The sequence below is a fragment of the Ictidomys tridecemlineatus genome, chromosome 2, assembly GCF_052094955.1.
Source record: "Ictidomys tridecemlineatus isolate mIctTri1 chromosome 2, mIctTri1.hap1, whole genome shotgun sequence".
NCBI classification, from domain to species: Eukaryota; Metazoa; Chordata; class Mammalia; order Rodentia; family Sciuridae; genus Ictidomys; species Ictidomys tridecemlineatus.
The window spans coordinates 226,090,574-226,103,688 of record NC_135478.1 but is presented as its reverse complement, the minus strand read 5'-3'; the positions used below and the strand labels follow the sequence as shown (position 1 = coordinate 226,103,688).

At 41.8% G+C, this 13,115-nt stretch overlaps 1 pseudogene; it reads right to left on the bottom strand.

Moving 5' to 3' along the window:
* Nucleotides 1-7,972: 7,972 nt before the first annotated feature.
* On the bottom strand, nt 7,973-10,016 carry LOC101975506 (protein SET-like; annotated as a pseudogene).
* Nucleotides 10,017-13,115: the final 3,099 nt, after the last annotated feature.

Here is a 13,115-nt window from a genome sequence, read left to right as displayed (position 1 = left end):
TTTAATAATAATAAAAAAGGAAACAAGTGCATTCTTGACTTTCCTATATATATATGGTAATTTCTAAGGAGTGGTTATAAATGGGAATTTCCAGGGACTTTGAGTGATGACTCACACTTTCAGTTGATGGACTTTCACTTTCACTGGTAATCCTTAAAAAGACTCCTTTGATCAAAACTTCAGTGGGCCACCTAGTTCTTTTTGACTAGGCCTGATCTTGGGCTTCCTTCTCTGTCCTTGTGGAATTCAGCTTGAACAAGAATCTTGCTAACTCAGTTTAACCAGGACCCCTTTCCCTGATGTTTCCTCTTATTAATTTTTCATCCACCTTCTCCATGGTTATAAGTCCTCACTTGTCCTAGTTGGAGTCAGAGTGGAAGCCAGTCTCTCTCCCTGGGTGCAGTGGTCCCTGTGCCCTTTGCCATGGCTCTCTTGCAAAAGGTCCCCTGCTATCTGTAGCAAGTGTTGTGAGTGATATTTTTCTTTATTGCCCCATTTGGAGTCACAATCATGTTATTCAGCATTTTTGCTGGACAAGTAGAACATGGAAACCACAGAGAGACCAAGTAAATGGTGAGAATGATTTGTTCCCACCTGACTGGGAGTCTAGGACTCTACTTATTTTAGAAGATGGCACAAGCTGAAGAAGTTATGAAAAGATTGGATAAGAAGACTACTCTGATTCCCAGGGATTGTGTGCTAGGAGGCTATATCTCGGGGAAGATCATAGTGATTTTAAGAAGAGGACTGGCCAGCTCACTTGGGACTCAAGTAGAAGCCTCTAAAAGTGTGTAGTCCTCCAGTTCTGTGTGCTGGTTGGAATCTTTGACATACCTGGTCCCAGATTTTTAACCCAGGAACCTGAGTACATCTGCCTCAATGGCTGGGTAGGTCATGCTTTTGCTCTGGAAAGACATGGAAGTAAGGACAGAGATGACAGAATAAATAAAACCTTGCTGTTAATAGTATTAAGTTAAATTCAGTGTTTTATTAACACTTTAACATGAAAAAGAAATTGACATAGAATATTAGTCTTGTGGTTTTAAGAAAGGGTGAATGGGAACTAAGCAGATCATGGAAGTAAGAAAGTGAATAATCATTGCTAGACTCACCCTTTGAAAAACCTTTTTTGAAATGTTAGAATAATTAACTTTTTTCTTTTTAAGTACAGAAAACAATTATAAACCATATATTATTCATGACAATTAAAAGATCAAAGCAGAAGCCTCTACTATCCCTGTCTTCCAAATGAAGCTTCTTGCCTAAACTTCGTTAAGGATCCAATGTCAGTGCTGCCCATTGCCCTACCAAAAATGGGGAGACAGAAATTGCTGTAAGGAAACACTTTTATTCAAAGCATAAAACTTTGGGGGAATTTTAATGACATCTGTGAACTCTCTTTGGGCACACGGAAGGTGCTGACCTCACTGTCTTCTGACTCCACCATTTCTGGTGTCTGCTGACCATCTTAGCAGGCCGTGGCTGGCTTTCTTTCTGGCTCTTTTTAAGAATTTACCTTGGGGGTTGGGATTGTGGCTCAGAGGTAGGGTGCTCATCTAGCATGTGCGAGGCACTGGGTTCGATCCTCAGCGCCACATAAAAATGATTAAAATAAAGGCATTGTGTCCAACTACAACTAAATTTTTTTTTTAAATTTCTACCTTTGTCCTTGGTTTTCAGAGGTCCTACTATGATGCACTTGTATGAGTGACTTTGTATTCACTCTGCTTAGGAGTCGTAGAACTTACTGAATCTGTGAATTGATGACTTTCATCAGTCTTAGGGAACTTGTGTTCTTGGACACGATCTCTTCAAATATGCTTCAGCCCCACTCTCTTTCTCCAGGAAATTAATTATACAAGTATAGCTCCTATTTTCACTGTGCTGCGCCCCATGTCTCTCTAATGCTTATTTCTGTATTTCCCATTCTTTCCTGTGCTTCAGTTCAGATGTTTTCTATTGATTTGTGTGCAGTTCACTAACCCTGTCTTTAGTTTGTGTCTAATCCATAGAGTTCATAACTTTATTTATCATACTTTTCAGTTCTAGAGTTTCCACTGAATATATTTTTATATACTTTATACTCAAGTAAAGTTCTCCATATTTTCCCTGCTTTCTTTAATATGTCAATCACAATTATTTCAAAGTCAGGTAATTTCAATATCTAGGTATCTGTGGATTTGTCTTCTTGTTTTGCTTTATTTTTCATGCACCTAGTAATTTTTCTGAGATGCCAAATGCAGCTTCTAAAATTTTAAGGCATCCAATGTTATGACCATCCTGGGAGTGTTCCCCTTTTCCAGTGCCCTGATCCAGTCAAGGACTCTGTGAGCCAAGGCAGGGTTGAGGGCTCTGGTTTCTAACGGGGAGTCCCTTCCCCAGAACTCCAGCACATCTCAAACCTGATCTCAGTTAGGCAAGTCCACCGGGACTTTCCTCGGCTCTTCAGAGGCTTCACACTTAGTTTTCAGCTGCTTGTCCCACACAAGCTTAGGATTCAGCAGACTGTCCTTGGAATTCCCCTTTGGTCTCCACCAGGAGCCCTGCTGGTTTTCTGTCCCTGGCCGTGGCCCTCTGTGGGATCGGAATCTGGATTTTCAGCCTCATGTGCCTGTCCAGACTTGGCCAGTACCCAGAGGGTACACGCAGCTGCAGATACCAGCTGTCTCCAGCTCTGGGCTCTGGGCTCTGGGCTCTGGAATAGTCAGGCTCCCAGTGCTCTCAGTGGCTCAGCAGCTCTCCACTGCCTCTGGCTCTTCTAATTGTTAGAGAAGCTGGTGCACCACACCCTAGAGGGAGTGTTTAGTTTATTGATGGACTGGTGTGTAAACCAAAAGATAAAACTAAAGTCAGTTTTTTTTGCTTCTCAGAGAAATATGGGGAAGCTCTTACCAGAAAAGAGTCTTTGTCCTCCCTCCACCTTGGGCAAGTATTTGATATCTCCTCTTCAAAAGACAAAACTACAAGACTAGTTTAAAGGTCTAATTGGCTTTTATTAGTGATTCATGAATTTAGATGGCATCTTCTCTAAAAATCTGATTAAAGACACCCTTGGGGGCTGAGGCAGAGGAGGTGGGCTTTATAGACTGGAAAGGGCTGAAGACAGCAGAAACAGGAAACAAAAAGCAGATTTATTCTTTCAAAGTGGCTTTCCATGTAGGGTTAAAATACAGGGGACTTCCTGATCATGCTAGCCAAATCCTGATCATGGTCAATTGGGGGTCGGCCTTCTCATTTCTTAGAAAATCAGATAAACAACTTAGTGTCAGTTTCGTGGCCTGGAATTTCATCATGAATGACTCCATTTCACCTTGGTGCCTTGGGATCTAGAGCAGGCACTCAGTCCTTGTGACTTTTACTCAACACCCAGCAGCACCCACATAACCAAATCATCTTCAACTAGTCTCAACAATTAAGACAGTGACCAGGTTTGTTTAGCAGAAATCATCACTTCAGAAAATAGGCACATGTTTTTCCTTTGGAAGGCATCCAGAGGTCCGTCGGGACCGACATCACTGCTCAAGGGAAAGTTTACATATCCTTCCCTCTGCAGGAAGACTTTGTACTTTGTTGGAAAGCCATGCTCTATCCCCCAAATGCCATCGCACCTGCTGTCAAATCAGATCCTCCTTTCAGACAAGCACTCTTTCACATCCCTGTAACCAATGTTACCTAACTAATGGCAAAATTGTTGCCTATAAGCTGGGTGCATGCCTGTAATCTCAGCAGCTCAGGAGACTGAGGCAGGAGAATCACGAATTGAAAGTCAGCCTCAGCAACTTAGCAAGGTCCCAAGCAACTCAGAGAGACCCTGTCTCTAAATAAATACCATAAAAGGCTGGAGATGTCAGTCAGTTGTTAAATATCCCTTGGTACCAAAAGTTTTATATATATATATATATATATATATATATATATATATATATATATATATAGTGATAAAAACAGTGATAGACCTCAATGGATCAGAGATGCTTTATCATGCAATGGAGGGGCACACTTTCAAGGAGAAAATGGTGACAGGCTACAGCAAGGGCTACGTAGGAAAAATTTGAGGAAGGCAGGGGGGTTAAGGGAACAGTTGTAAGTAAGGGAAGTTCCCTGGGCCTATATTCTCCTTTTATCCCTGGGGGTTGTTATTTCCCACATCCTTCAAAGGGTGTGGATAGAGATCCCAGGGCTTAGTACTGGGGACAGCCAGTTCAGCTCTAGGTGGGGGCCAGGTGTGAGTCCCTTCTGTGCTCTCCCCATTTTCCCTTCCTGCCTTCCCTCTGGCTGAGGCCTGGGCTTCTACTTTATCCCACTACGATGACAAAGCTCCAGTTGGCCACAGATCTCTGCTTACACACATGACAGGTGGGTGGGGAGGGGAACAGTTGTGGATAAGGGAAGTTCCCTGCAACCTATTTTCTACAGCCTTCATTCCAGACTCTGAAAGTTGTATAATGAGCTGGGGCAATGTCATCATATCTAGCTACTTCCTTCTGAAAGGGGAAGGAGTAGGGGATCCCCTATCAGAGATATGGAAGAGAACACAGAGGCGAGGAGGGTTCCCATAAGTTTCCTGCACTTGTGGCCTGAGACACAGGGGTGTAGAGGGAGGGAAACTTGACGCCATCTTGGGTGATTTCCTCCTTGTGGGGCTCAGGATGGTCAGTTTCAAGTGCAGGAGGAGAATAGCTTTGATGTGTTCTTGGGAGGCCTCTGAGCCTAAACAAGTCACCCTGTCAAGAACTCTATGGATTAGACACAAACTAAAGACAGGGTTAGTGAACTGCACACAAATCAATAGAAAACATCTGAACTGAAGCACAGGAAAGAATGGGAAATACAGAAATAAGCATTAGAGAGACATGGGGCGCAGCACAGTGAAAATAGGAGCTATACTTGTATAATTAATTTCCTGGAGAAAGAGAGTGGGGCTGAAGCATATTTGAAGAGAAGAAGCTGTTTCTGTATAAAGAATATAGGGAAGAAAGGTTATTATGAAAAAGATGAAAATTAAGGGGGACATGTGGGAAGTAACCAGGAAGTCCATCAGTTTAGATCCCCCAATAGGACCACCAGGTACCAGCTAGGTCTCTTCTCTGCTGCTCCAATCAGTTGTTTAACCTTATCCCTTACCAGTCCTGAATGATTGATATAGAAGCAACATTCTTCCCCCTAGGAAGAGGCAGAGGTCACCTTGTTCAGCAGAAGGCGATCCTGCTGCTCCTGTGCCAGAGATATCCATGTGGATATCTGAAGTCCTATGAGTAAGGGAATAAACTGAAGGCTGTCTTGTGTCTGGTGTGCACCATTATCAGGATAGGCAAACTTTGGTTGTTAGGTAAAACATCAATTTGAGAAGTAGGGAAGGCCAAGGTACAGAGGCCAGTCTGATTTTTGGTAGACAGTGTTAAATATGAGCCTCACAAAGGAAAAATACCTCAGAATTTGAGGGGCACCAGGGCTGTGGGGCTGACAAGGGTACATCTTAATTTCCATTAAAAGAACTATTGTATTTTCTTTTTAATGCCAAAGTATGGCTGTACTTTGGTTATAACTGGTTTTACTAGGTGTTTAAGACCAGGCTAGTCAAATTGACCTTGCTCCTGTCTATTGTTAAGAGTCAGCTAAGTTCCCTCAGGGCATCACTCTTGGGAACTTGAAAGTAGCCTCTTAGCTCCTTTAGTGCCATTTTCCAGGATGGGTCAGGGTCTCCTTGACTATGTTGCCTCAGGGACATCTTCCTCTTCAACAAACCTCTTCTTTGTAGCATGTGCACTGTTTCAACTTTCTGTTTTCTAGGGTCTCAGTGATCCCCAGATCAGGAGGTGATGTGGCCCAGAATTGGAAAAGCCTTAGAGAAGTCCCCTTGTTCCCTGAGTTTAAGCTGACTCAGAGGGTAAGAGCCAAATATTGACTATTTTCTTTCTTGGCCCTTTTACTTTCTTACCTTTAGTTTCCATGTTTTGGTCTTAAACATCCAACAAGCCACTTTCACCAGTCTTAAAGTGAAAGTACTAGATTTTAACTTTAATGTCTATAAATTTATGGTTATTTACAGCTTCTATTTAATTGGAGTCAGTATTAGTACTGGATTTAGCCATACATCATCCTGTAGGTGATGGCCTATTAACTCAAATTAGCTCAGGTTGTTATATTAGAAGTTGTACTTCTGTAAGGCACTAACAGACAACAGTTAAAGTTTACAAGGAAAATACAAAATCAAATTAACAAGAACAAAAACATATTGAGTTTGTATAATAGTTATAAAACAAGAAACATAATTTTATAGTCCCAAACCTTACTTTAAACTTTAGTTTGAAGAATACCAGCTTGGTAAAAGTTCTCTTTTAAACCTTATGTATTAAAGACTTTTTACTGGGGCTGGGGATGTGGTTCAAGCGGTAGCATGCTCACCTGGCATGCGTGCGGCCCGGGTTCGATCCTCAGCACCACATACAAAGAAAGATGTCGTGTCTGCCGAAAACTAAAATATAAACATTAAAAAAATTCTCTCTCTCTTTAAAAAAAAAAAGACTTTTTACTTTGAAGATATCACAAAGAAGCTATTAACAGTCCCATGATTACACTGATGTTCTTATATTAATCAAGTTTAGCTTTTAAATACAAATTTAGACTCTGTAAGGTAGTGTAATACTCTAAAATAACAGTTGTTGTTTAACCCTTGTACAAACCCTAATTCCTTCAAGACTAGTTTTTCTAAAGAATAAAACTTAACAGAAATAAGAGATTATCTTGATAGATAAAAATAGATTAATGTTAAAAGAAAGCTTTGTTATTTCAACCCATAGAGGATTAAACTTTATTATATTAATTAGTACACTAATATTTGACCCAGGAGAAAACCTTGAATAACTTTAACTGATTGTGCTATTTATATACAGTCAACTTAGTTACACACAAACTCTTTGACATTTTCCCTCCACAAACCTTCTGCAACTTACTTAGACATTCTATAGCTTTTTACTTTACCAAACACAAAGACTTTCACATCCAGAATTTTTTCTTCTATTTTCCATATTAAAATATATTTCTATACCTAGAATCTTTTTATATCTCTTTCCTAGCTGTTGATTCTTTTTCATAATTCACATTATGAAACAACCCTTATAAAATTTCTGAGTTGAGACAAATTTTTCCACTTTAATAAGATGAAACATTTTTATGTTTTTATGGTACCTTAATTGAAACCCAACTGAAAACTCTCATACTCTTTGTATATAAATTACACCTGACAGAATCTTCTGTGTGTATGTGTGTACACATTTAGTTTTTTTTTTTATTGTAACAAAGCAACTTGTATACTTTTAATGTTTAAAACTGAGCTTCATCTTTCCTTTACAGTGAAAAAAAAAAGAAAATTTAAAAATAAACAAAATTACAATAGAGAAGGACAATTCTTGGGCTGGGGATATAGCTCAGTTGGTAGACTGCTTGCCTCACATGCACAAGGCCCTGGGTTCAATCCCTAGCACCACCAAAAAAAAAAAAAGAGAGAGAGAGAGAGAGAGAGAGAGAAGGTCAATTCCAAATAAGATCCCAGAAGTTCTGCCGGTTTTCCCATTGAGTGGCAGGCTCAAGTCATCATTAGAAGAGGATTTTATTTTAAAAGTATCATCTTAAACAGGAAGTATGTCCATTAAACATCACAATTAAACATGCCAAAGAAGAAGCCATATTGTCACAAAGCCCACTTATCCCACCAAAACATCTCAAACCTACCCTTTGCTAAACTTTAAACAATATTTTTAAGTGTTTTTAAATTTTTAAAATAATTTTTAGTATTTTTTAAATAATTTTTAAATTTTAAATTTATTAAAAATAATAAATTTTTATTTTTATTCATTATTTACATGCAGTGCTGAGAATTGAACCCAGTGCTTCACACATGTGAGGCAAGTACTCTACTACTGAGCCACAAACCCAGCCCCAAGTGTTTTTTTTTTTAAACAAAAAAGTAGAAGACACATGTTGTTAAATGCTAACTGTCCGTATTCACATAGAGACACGGTGTGATCTCTGAGCCCAATATACAGAGAAAGGAGGGAAAATCTAGAATTCTATGCACTCCACAGGGCCCAGCCCCCTCCAGCTTCCAGCACAGAGGGAGCAGAAGGGCTTCTTTCCCACAGAGCACGGTGCTGTGGACTCCATACAGGTTTTTGTTTTGAGACAGGAAGGGATAAAAATGAATTTAGAACAGAAGGGTGTAGAGATTCTTTTCCCATTGTACTTTACTCAAGGCATTTCCCCCCAAAAGAAGTTGAGAAACACGGTTTGAGAAAAGAGACCTCAAGAACAGGGCAACTGAGCACAAGGCGGGAGGGAAGGAAAAGACTGCAACTTGCCCCCAGGGACTGAATTTTAAAAAAGAAAGAAAGAAAAAAGGTTGGAATCCACCAGTGTTCAATTGGTCATCTTCTCCTTCCTCCTCCTCTCCTTCCTCCCCTTCATCATCATCTTCATCTCCCTCACCTTCATCCTCATTCCCTTCTGCATCAATATCTTCTACTCCTGCTTTATCACCATCATCATCTTCTTTTTCTTTCTCTCCTCCCCCTTCTTCATCTTCCATATCAGGAACCAAGTAGTGCTGCAATGGATTTGGTCACCTCTCCTAACTCGTCTGCACCTGCCTCAGAGTGGTCAGGTAAAGCAGCTCTCTGGTTCTTCATGTTGCCTCGTCCTCATGGCTTGATTCTGCATTTGGCTTGAAGATTTCACCAAATCCTTTCCAGACTGCCACTTAATTTCAGTGGACTTTGAAGATGGATCACCACTCTCTTTCAGATGAAATTCTTTGGAGGGAACTTTATTTTTGAAGTAAGGATTTTCATAAAAATAAAAAATCTATTCTGTAACCTGATTGGATATCTTCAAATCTGTCACTCAACTCTGGTCAAATAATGCAGTGCCTCTTCATCTTCCTCCCCAAGCAGTGCAGACACTTGTGGATGGTGGATAAATGTTGTTACCCCCAAATCTGTGATTTTTATGACTTCCTCTGGGAAAAAAAATGCTTGGCAGAGTTTGTTATATTTCTGTTCTACTTTCAATATCACCTCATTGGCTTGTTGGTTAAGTCTATTTCATCAATAAGTTCAATTGCTTCTTCGTGTTCTTTTTCATCCTTCCACAAGCCCAGAGAGGCTGATGAATCTACCTGCCTTGGGGCAGGGGGCAGTTTGGGTTTCTACATTTGAGACTGGGGTGAAGATTGGTGTTTGGGGGCCATCCTGTGAGGGAAGTCAAGGAGCAGGCCCACAGGTCTTGCAGCTCACCCGGGAGAAGTGCAAAGCTAGAATCATAACCCTCAGTAATCTTGTTTCAGTAAAGACACAGATACAAAGCAATCTAAAACCTTTTTCCATTTACCAATCTATAAAAACACATTTAATGTTTAAATATATTACCTTATGGAATTTGAGAAGTTAAGAGTACTTGATTTTTTATGTAGCATTTATCTATATACCAAATTTGATACCATGTACATGACATATGGACACAAGCACACATGTAGACACAACAATACAGTACGCAGGTGTGCACACATACACAAAACAGACAGGAGACAGAGATCTTGTATCCCTTGAAAGAGGAAATTTTCCTAACGTATTTGAGAGCTAACCCTTAAAAATTGGCCCTTGAACAAAGACAGAGTGTAAAAACCTCTATAGTTAGATAAAATAAGACTGATCAGGAAAATATTTTAATCTAGGCACACAAGATCCAATGTGAATTCATCATAAAACCATGAGCTTGAAAATATGGAATTAAAAAAATTCTAAATAGGAAAGGTAGCAGAATACAACAGTTACTAATAGGGCATAATGTAAAAATGTGGATGTGTAACCGATGTGATTCTGCAATGTATTTGGGGTAAAATTGGGAGTTCATAACCAACTTGAATCTAATGTATGAAATATGATATGTCAAGAGCTTTGTAATGTTTTGAACAACCAATAAAAAAAATTCTAAAAAAAAATGAAGAGTTCTAAAAAAATGACATGGTCATTGATTACTCTAGTAAAGGAGCATATAAAACATCTTTTTAGAGCTTACTTTTTGTCTAACATTAGAGTGAAAGAATGAGACAGCACTAAAATCCTTAGGTAAAGAAGACTTGGTCACTCTATTTTCCCTCCCTATGCTGGAGTGGATATTGTTAAGAAAGCAGGGTGGCAAGATAACCAGCCACAGGAGGCTTGGATTTAAAAGTGACACACTTTTTCCTTCAGCCCCTCATCAGTTCTCTGCAAGCCCTGCAGGCCTCTGCAATTTACATTTCAATGCAAGCCTTGGACAGAGAGAGATCTGGCAGAAGGTAAGTGAGGGAAGCTGCTCTTCTGAGCTTGAGAGGCAAAACCTCATTCATTGGGCATTTTAACCATATGTTTTCCTTTATAAAGCCAGCCTCTTAAGGTGTGGTCCTGTAGTGTGTGTTTCCTCCAGAGACCAGTTTTTTTCCCCAGTTGATAGGAAAGCCAGGTTGGATGCAGAATATCATTAGGCAACTCCTTTATCTCAACTGTGATTAAGCCATCCCCTACTATTACTTGGGAGGACAAGTGAAGGAGAACACAACATGGGTACCTGTGCCAAGAAAACTGTCTCTTTGACTTTGGGACAGCTCCCCATCCCGGGGCCTCTAGGGGTCAGCAGTTTCTTCCTTTCCTTCCACGACTCTGTCTGGAGCCTCCGTCAGAATGGAGGATACTAAATAACTTCTTCTTTTTTTTTTTTTTTGGACCAGGAATTGAACTCATGGACCTCAAACACTGAGCCACATCCCCAGCCCTATTTTGAATGTTATTTAGAGACAGAGTCTCACTGAGGTGCTTAGTGCCTCACTACTCCTGAGGCTGGCTTTGAACTCGTGATCCTCCTGACTCAGCCTCCTGAGCCACTGGGATTATAGGTATGTGCCACTAGTCCTGGCACTAATTAACTTCTTGAAAACTATTTTAATTTAAGGGAGGACATTTGCCAGCTAGTTGTGCCCTTAAAATTACATTTTCCCTTTGTCCTTTGGGTCCTCATATTCATAAGACCACGATTTCATATTATTCTCCTCGATTTGAAGTGGGAGGCAAGCCTGTTAGTGCTCTGGGTGATATCCCCACTGGAGAAAATAAATAATTTGTATTCCTGAACTAGGACAGATGAGCAGTAGTTTTACTCTAATTGAGACAGATTTTTCTGTTGTTTTTTTCCTTGCCAGGTGAAGAGTTTGGGGTATGGAGAAGGCCAGCATGGAGGAGATCAGCTTGCCAAATATGGGCATGTTCACTGGGGTCAAGCTGGAAGTGAGAATATAGTGAACATCTGCCCAAGTAAGGTGATAGGCCTGAGTCAGACTTATGAATCCTTCCTGAACTTACTAGAATTTTCAGAAAATGAGCCAAATCTGCCCTCCATTTTGAAAATAAGAAAAGGGAACATGGACCCCACAGTCTCGGCTACTTTCCAAAGGGGAAACAAGCTTTGGAAGAAGAGTTTCAGGCCATGTGGTGGGAGGTGGAGATGTGGGGAGTGGGGATTCAGGGCTTGGGGAGGGGGCTGAGATGAGGGGGCAGAAGGCCCCTTGGTTTTGTAAGGTGGGGGTTCATCTGCTATTTCGAAGGCAATAAATGAGGAGGAGGGATGGGGGTCAGGACTTGATCTAGGGGGTTTCAGGAAATGGGAGTCGGCAAGAATTAATTGTAAGCAGAGCCAGGTTGGCATAATGAGGGCTTTGAGCAGCAAGCTTGGAGGTAAGGAACCTCAGGCCATTTGCCATTTCGTTGGAGAAATTGTCTAAGTCTTGGAGGATTTGGGGGTCAGAGGTTCCAAATTCTGAATTTGGGCTATCGACTCAGGTGATCTAATTTAGACTGTGGCCAGATCTGGGTACAGTTTTTTTTAATGAGACAACCTAAGGGGGATCCCCTAGGATGACTGTTTGCCCCCATGTGGGGCAGTTTGACCAGGGAAGGGGCTACATCGACATGTCCCTTGATGACTCCCGTCCTGGACAGAGTTCCACTGGAGAATGAGAGGGCGTGCCGCCCTGAAACCCCATTGGTGGAAGACCCCCTCAGGTCCAGATGAGCCAGAAGGCCAGGGTCTTGGGCAGGGCACCTCTGAAGGGAGACTGGAAGGGATGTGACCGCCCTGAAGAATGAGAAGGGTGGTGTTGCGTACGGGAACAAAGTGGCGGAAGGCAGCCTCTGACCCGGAGGTCTGAATCCAGAGGGAAGGAAGGAAGTGGCGCAGACAGGGTTAGAAGGAGGATGCCTACACCACCACAAAGGACCCGATATGGGTCCTTGCTCTATCTCCGTGGCAGCAAGGCAGCAAAGATCTATCCCAGGACTGGGGTTGATTTCAGGTTGTGTCCTGGCCACCGTTGAGCTATAGTGGACATGGAGAGCAGGACGGTCCTCCTTCTTTGAGTGTAATGTAGAAAGGGGAGGGGATAGTCCGTCTGGGAATTCAGCCATGCTAATCAGAACTGCTGATGATCAGCGGTCACTTTCCACGTCTCATCAGCCGTTTAAACATGACTGTCATTAACCTTTGAGTATAAGGTGGAGAGAGAGAGAAGTGGGAGAGAAATATGAAAAAGAGGTAGAGGTTTGTTAGGACGGGAGGGGTAAAGAGCCCTGAACTCCCAGGTTGGGCACAAAATGAAAGCAAATGAGGGAGAAAACAGAGAAAGAAATAGAGATAGACCCCAAGGGATCCGTGATGCTAATTAAACAATAGAGGGGCACATTTTCAAGGAGAAAATGGCGCTGGGCTACAACCAGGGTCTGGGTTTTATAGGGTCTCTCGGGGCCAGGTCCTAGGAGGAACTCTGTCAGTTGCTGGTGGTGGGCGCATTAGGGCGGGGGCAGAGGTGGCAGGGGAACAGTTGTAGGTAAGGGCAGTTCCCTGGGCCTGTAGCTCTCCTTTTTTCCCTGGGGGTTGTATTTCCCACGAGATCCTGAGACTCAGGACTGGGGACAGCAGTTCCGCTCCAGGTGGGGGCCAGTGTGAGTCCCTTCTGGGCTCTCCCCAGTTTCCCTTCCTGCCTTCCCTCTGGCTGAGGCCTGGGCTTCCACTTTGTCCCACTGCCATGACAC